Source organism: Lepisosteus oculatus, chromosome 12 (assembly GCF_040954835.1).
Source record: "Lepisosteus oculatus isolate fLepOcu1 chromosome 12, fLepOcu1.hap2, whole genome shotgun sequence".
Classification (NCBI taxonomy): domain Eukaryota; kingdom Metazoa; phylum Chordata; class Actinopteri; order Semionotiformes; family Lepisosteidae; genus Lepisosteus; species Lepisosteus oculatus.
The window spans coordinates 26,468,039-26,475,830 of NC_090707.1; the positions used below are offsets into that span (position 1 = coordinate 26,468,039).

A 7,792-nucleotide genomic window follows, 5' to 3' on the forward strand; every position below is an offset into this window, starting at 1 on the left:
ACATTAGTGTTGGGCTTTTGGGCTCAGGTGGATTTGTGCCCTACAGTTCATACTGCAGTACCGCTGTATACTGTACATACAGTACAGTACGAACATGTGTTATTTTGAAATATAAAAAATGTCAATATACTGTAGTGTCCATAATACTTGCTATCTTAGTTTTTCAAAGAAGTGTTTTTGTTAAACGAAAACTCATAGCAACTGCTGGATTTGAACACCTGACCTCACACTTATACTATAAATTGGTTGCTTAAGCCATCATGCCACTGAGGCAAGTCGTGTGACACACGCTGAAACAGCAATACAGATATTACAGTAATATGGTTGGCAGGTCAACCACATGTAAGACTTTGTCTTGGAATATGGAATATTGGTGTGTATTTTTTCTTCAAAATACCAATGCCAGCAACATACAGTTTACATAATGTGTTTATGTTCCTAAATTAATATTGTAGCACTTTGGGGTTCACGTGGGCGCCCTTGCCGCCGCCGCATCAGGTTGGCCCCCCACCGTCGGGGACTCGAACGCGGGCCTCTGGCGTCACTCAACAGGGACCCAGCCTGTTGAGCTAAAGAGAAATCTCCCGTCAGCCCAGCGGCTGTAGCCCCTGCTATCCCAGGGAAGGGCGGTGACGTCACCGCTCTGGTAAGCCGGCTCTTACACACTCACTAGTGGTAAAATTCCAAATAAATATTCAATACTAAGCGGATTAAAATGTGCACAGTAAAGAGATTAAATGATTAAATCTTTTCACTAACGACCAATACACCACAATATCTTCCGTGTCGCATTAACATTTGAATGTTTTTTTACAAGTGTAAAAAGAAGCGATACACAACCTGTCTCCTCTATAACTTTTCTTTTTACAGAGAAATTCCGCCAGAGCCTCACAACATTGTCCAATAATACTCGTATTACACCGTGTCATACCACATTTCAATGCGACACGCCCACCGCGTTGTACCGCGTTTTGAATGGCTGCATCTTACCATCCCCCTTCTCTCAATGACTGACTTATTCTTGTGTAATCTTCTCTATTCTCATGCAACTTTTGACTACACACCTTTCTTCACCCCTCTCCCCTTTGCACTTCCTGAGTGGCCTCTCTGCCCCTCTTGCCTCCTCCCCTCTCCAAACTTATGTTCTTCTGTGCTATTTAATCTTTGCTGTCTGCCCTGTCTTTCTCACACCTGAAGAAAGCTTCACAGCCAAAACGTTGGGTTTTCTTCTCTTCTCTTTCAGTATGTGTAATATATTTTTATTCCTAAATTAATATTGTTTTTGACATTCAGAGGCATTCTGTTATTTTTATTGTCATTCTGTTATTTTTATTGTCAGCTACCACAATTTCTTCACAATTTTCACAATCCCTTTAGTTACAAAATTACATGTTAATTTTAAAGTGCTTTGAGTTGTCTTTGGCCAATGAATCACATAATGTACTGTGCCGCATTACAGGTACTGCATTTAGAAGAAATGTCGCGCATTCTGACATTTTTAACCACTCTCTGTTCCTGTCAGTCATGCCAGAGTGCCTCAAGAAAAAACACAATTGTTCCACTGCGCAAGAATACCATGGTAACTTCTATGAACGATTACCTCCCAGTAGCACTCACATACTGGTAATGAAGAGCCTGTAAAGACTAATATTGTCATATATAAATTTTTCTTACCTATACTCCCTCGATAAACTTCATTTTACTTAACTCTCTATAGGTCAGTTGATGATCCCATATCTCTAGCACTACAGTACATACTTGACCTTGAACATTTAGACAAGCAGGGCATCTTTGCCATCTATGGCCAGCAGCCATATCACCCTGCAACTCACAACTGGCAACCCACTTCACCTAAGCAGGTGTGAGGCTGGCCAGTACTTGGATGGGGAGACCTCCTGGGAAAAACTAAGGTTGCTGCTGGCAGAGGTGTTAGTGGGGCCAGCAGGGGGTGTTCATCCTGTGGCTCATGGGGTCCTAATGCCCCAGTGTAGTGATGGGGGCACTATACTGTAAACAGGTGCCGTCCTTCGGATGAGATGTAAAACTCTCCTCCCTACTGATAGCTGATGTGTGGTGAGTGTTCTGGCGCACTATGGCTGCTGTCACATCATCCAGGTGGATGCTACACAGTGGTGGTGGAGGGGAGTCCCTATTACCTGTAAAGTGCTTTGAGTGGAGTGTCCAGAAAAAGTGCTATATAAGTGTAAGCAATTATTTTTATTATTATCATCTATGTTAAGATGCTGTTAATAGATTACAACTTAACTTTTAAAACAATTTTTATTCCCAAGCTGGTCTATAAACTCAGGAATCTAGGGTTTCCTGATTTCCTAACCTCAGAGGGTGACAATTGGCAAAAATATCTTATGATCCTAGTTACTGGAGCTCCACAAGGCTGCTCTCTCAGCCCTAGACTGTACTTGTATTGGCATCTGTTAACCTTTAGTGACACCTAGTGGACATTCTAGAAAGTTCAGCGTTTGTTGGTTTATCACGCAGATGTATCAGGAAGTTCATTTTAAGGAAGTAGTTTAAGCACTGAAAATCGCTAGTAGTTCATCTTCATCTATCTACTGTAGGCCTTTAAAACGGCATCATCTGTAAGTTTCATTTTCTTTTTCAGCAGTGTATTTGTCATTTGCCATTAATGTAAACCCTTAGCATTCCTTTATTCATTCAGTATGTAGTTAAGCATAGTGATAGCAATGTTTGTGCGTAGCTTACTCATATTAGAATTGACTTTGGCATTCGTGCCCGACATTGCACAGTCTGTTAGCCTGTTATCTAGTACTGTAACTATGCTCAACTCACTGAGATTTGTGTTTGTTTATACAAGCCTTTTTTCTTTGTATTTTACAGTTTCACAAAAAGTATCCAATACATTTCTAAACGAAACAACAGCCTGTTTCCTTTAGAGTTGTTTGGATGACGATTTGTTTAGTTGACTGGATAACTGAATAAGAGTATGTTCAGTGAGGCCAGGACACTGAAAAGATGCACCAGTGAAACAAGAACCTTTACATGGATGGTGGATCAGTCTTGCATCATCACATACAGATTTGATGCCTAAGTGACATCTGCAGTCAGTGGATTATATTCTGCCTTTGAACTGATCGCTCCATCAATATGGAAGATAAAATTGAGACACAGTCTGTTTTATCCAATTTGCCAAAGTCATCACTCGTATCAATTGTGTCGGTGGCCAGCATTACAGCAGCCAAGGCAAGAGCAAAAGCTGAAAGTGCCCGAGCAAGTGCCGGAGCTGATTGAAATCAAGGTGAAAAAAGCCCACCATGGAGCCACTTTAGAGGCTCTAGAGCAAGAGAGAGAAGCAGAAGCTGTGCGCCGTGAGGCAGCGGTGATGGAAGCAATGGTGGCAGATCTTGAAATGGCTGATACTGCGAAGGGAGTCAGCTTCCGATTTCCACCACAGAGCACGCAACAGCACGTAGAAGAATATGTTGCAACGCAAAACAGTGTCTGTGGCAGCAGACCACCAGCAGAGAATCATGGACAGCAAAACATTAGCTGAAATAAAAGGTTCCCATCCCAAGCACTACATGATCAGTTAGAAGGTGATGCTCCACCACCTATTTACCACATACTATCCAGCTATCCTGAGGATGTTGCAGCACACAGTCACAGAGAAGTTGAAAGAATGTTTGTGAGAGTTATTTGGATGACGATTTGTTTAGTTGACTGGATAACTGAATAAGAGTACGTTCAGTGAGGCCAGGACAGTACTGCTTGTTCACCTACAGTATGAGTACAGTCACTTACAGCAGCAACCACGTTATCAAATTTGCTGATGACAATGATGATCAGTAACAATGATGAGTCCGTGTACAGGAGTGAGGTAGGGCATGTTACAAGATGGTGCCTTGACAACAAACTGGCCTTGAATGTCAACAAGACAAAAGAATTCATTGAGGACTTCAGGAGATATAGAAGGAGTTATTCCCCATTCAACATTGGGGAAACATAGTGAAAACTGTCTGCTCCTTAAGTTTTGTCAGTCTGCAGTTTCTGCCAACTTGGCTTAGTCTCACAACACTTAGCCATTCAGAAAAAGGCACAACAGCATCTTCACTTTCTGCAGTGCCTAAAGAAATTCAGTATGGGGAAGCAGCTACTCAAGAACTTCTACCATAGCACCACAGAAAGTGTCCTCTCTAGTGGTATCACTGTATGATATGGCAATACTACCATACATAACAAAGTCTCTCTGCAAAGGTTCATGGGAATGGCGCAGAGGATAACAGGATGTGAATTACCCTCATTAATGAGATTCACATTATCCACAATAAATGTTGCCTAATCCTTCATTCAGGATCCCAACCATCACGGCCACAAAACTCCCCTCTCCATCATTAAAGCATGAACTACTGGTTTTAATAACAGCTTAGTTCCTACGGCAGTGTGCATCATTAACAGTTAAAAGGGAACTGCAGTCCCAATTTCTCAGATTGGTTATTAAATCTCTATAACAAAATAAATTAATTGACAAATTTCTAGTTAAGCACAAAATCATGAACTTTGTAAAAGTACTGTAAGTCACCATGTTGTCGCAAACTCACATTCAAGTTCCTATGAATTGTAACATGATTCGGCCCTTCCTCTTCACTAGTCTCTGTAATGACTAATCTAATGTGATGTACAAGCAAATAGAAACAGGTTGTGCGGCAGACATTTTACCGCAGAAATGTTCCAAAGTGGCATGGTTGCAGTGTTAACAAGTCAATAGTCTGTCAGCAAAACTTGAAATTGAATACAATATTTCTATTGGACTGAAAGAGTTGTAATCACAAGCCTGCTTGTTTACAATGTCATAGGGTGGTGAACATCACCAGGAGTTTTGTTGTCTCGTTTTGAATTGCAGAACAGGACATTGTGCATACCTGGAAATGTTATCTATTTTGTGATGTAAATTGGAGGTATTACAAGTTACTGTATAGATTTTACTTTTCTTGCAGTTTGAAATGCACTTATTAATGCTGATTCTTTCTAACCCCTTAAGTTCCCCTTTAACTTTACATGCAATACCCCAGAATTCAAACTACCTCTGCACTGTGCACTTAGAATTTCTACCACATATTTTTTGTTTTATTTGTATTTATGAGTCTGTTTATGTATTGTTTGTACATACTGTCACTATTTATTGTTTTGTAATGTACTGTCTACATTGTGTGGTAATACTGTTTCTGTTGTACTGTTGACTGTTATACTCTGTATGTCCTGAGAAAACAGTGGGAATAAGAAACCAATTGTAGTGTATGTGTACATATAACAAATGAACTTCTCCATGTATTTAACATTTTTCATGAAAATATTTGCAGGAATTTATTGTTAATGCTTCAGACAAGGCAGTGAGATGGCAGCTATCATCAGACAATTAGAAGTTTTTGATGAGACAGTGGATGATTGGTCTACATAGATTGAAAGGTTTGAATGTTTTGTTATAGCTAAACATAGTGAAGCAAAACAGTTAGTTGGTTGTATTGTTTAGAGTAATGAGAGGCAAGACTTACAGCCTTTTGAGAAGTCTAGTTATGCCTGAAAAGCCAGGCGAAAAATCCTATTGTAGAATTGTGGAAGTCCTACAGGTGCATTTCAATCCCAAAACTCTCATAAAGAAAGGGCTTGTGTTTCCAAAAGTGGAATCAAGAAAGGGCGAGACTTTCTCAGAGTACTTGGCTTATACAAAGAAATTGTCTGAACTCTGCAAGTTTGTTACATCTCTGGATGAATTGCTGTGGAAATCACCATATTTATGGAAACTATGACACAGGAGTCACTGCACATCAGTAGTTCACCGAAGGTATTTAGTTTTTGTCTGTTAATAAACAGCAAGACAAATGCAGATGTTGTGATTTGCAGAGAACAACAAAGATCAATGGGACAGACATTTTAAAAGGAAAGGAGTACATCACTTAAAGATTCAAGATAGATATAGTGACGAGAACAAAGCTGACTTAGCTTTACATGCTGTTTCCTAAAGGAAAAACAAAAATATCTACGGTCACTTTTGAAATTGGACGGAATTGGACACGGGCTGATGTTTCATTAAGTTCAACAGAGGTGTATGAAGTAAGATTTATGCCCCTGCCTTTATAGCCCACTGATATTGTCTTGAAGACCTATTCAGTCTTCAAGGCAGTTTCACCTGTAGGATTTATCATTGTGCCAAAAAAAGAATAAACAAACTGCACATCTTCTTTTATATGCGGTCAAGGGTAACTATCCTTCCATCTTTGGCAGGAACATGTTAACATATGCACAAACTGGCATGAAATAAGAAATGTCCAGTGCAATCAGAACACACTTGAGGCTGTTTTGCTTCCGTCTTCAACAAAAAACGGAACTATAAAGAGCACTGAAGCCAAAATGTCCCTGCAACCACAACACAAACTAAAGTTTTGTCAGTCATGATTGGTGCCCCTGCTGGCCATTTGTACGACGTTAACGCTAGACCACAATTAAAACTCTATGGTATCTTTACACCTTGACCCAGGAAATAGAATGTAAGGTTATTACTGAAGCACATTGTCAGTAGGAAGCAGCCAGCGTATCAATCTGCAACAGTATACTTGGTACCTGCCAGCAAAAGCAATACCTTTTACTCCTTGTTCAAAGTTGCATGCATTATGTTTATTTCAATAAAACACTGAAGCTCGGATTCCTGACGTAATTTTTGAATGGAATTTGTCTGCTGGCTGTCAAATTGTGGTAGTAAACACACAATGAGGACAGTACAAAGAATTTCTGTCTGTGTTGATGAACCAAGGGCTGTTTTGGGCTCAGGTGAAGGCCTTGTCATTAACTTGTGTATGCTTTCCTCTGTCAATGGGAAAATAATGCATTTTCATGGCATGGTTATGAAAGTCATCAGAGCCTGACAAAGTGGGAGAGACACTGAAAAGGGTAGAGAGTATTTAGTATGTGTGGGGTGGAAGGAGCTGTAGAGTAGATAGCTGTGAGAGGTATAGTAGATGTGTAATAGTCAGAGGCTGGGAGACGTGGAAGGAGAGGTTTACTTAAGGGATGGGTGAATGTTCATTACATGAGGCAAGAAATACTCAGGTTTGTCATTAGAGTATATGATGGTTCTGTCATAGTCATCAACCTATCGCTTTTACAGGTCAGGGACAAAGCCGGTATAGGAAGCAAAGGATCATTTTCTATCCAGCCAACAAAATTGTTTGCATATTTGAGTCCCATCCTGACTCTCCAATAACCTGGTGATAAGAGGTTATTGAAAGAGAAGACATTAGGTGTGAGGACCAGTTCTGCAAGACGTATGAGAGTATGGGTTGGTAGATCAGGCACTGTGTGTGTGATCAGTGTGTGCTTGAGGGCTGCAAGATTGTCATATGAAGTGGAAGGCATATACAGTGGGTAGAGAAAGTCAACCAAGCCCATTTAAAATGTGTACCCTTTGTTGTATGAAAATAAAAACAAATTAAATTAAGCGTGTTCCATTTTTATTTACACGGAGTAACCCACATTAGTCAAGTGAAAATAAAATTCTAAAACATTCTGAAAATTAATTAATGTTACAAAAGTAAATTACCTTATTTGGATATGGCCAGCAGCCATATCACCCTGCAACTCACAACTGGCAACCCACTGAAGCTAAGCAGGTGTGAGCCTGGTCAGTACCTGGATGGGAGACCTCCTGGGAAAAACTAAGGTTGCTGCTGGAAGAGGTGTTAGTGGGGCCAGCAGGGGGCGCTCACCCTGTGGTCCATGTGGGTCCTAATGCCCCAGTATAGTGACGGGGACACTATACTGT

General features: G+C 40.4%; 1 long non-coding RNA gene across 1 annotated transcript; it reads left to right on the forward strand.

The window, feature by feature from the left end:
* Positions 1-2,515: 2,515 nt before the first annotated feature.
* On the forward strand, positions 2,516-7,468 carry LOC138242028 (uncharacterized). Its single transcript, XR_011191305.1, has 2 exons — positions 2,516-2,600; positions 2,860-7,468. It is a non-coding gene; the product is annotated as an uncharacterized lncRNA (long non-coding RNA).
* Positions 7,469-7,792: the final 324 nt, after the last annotated feature.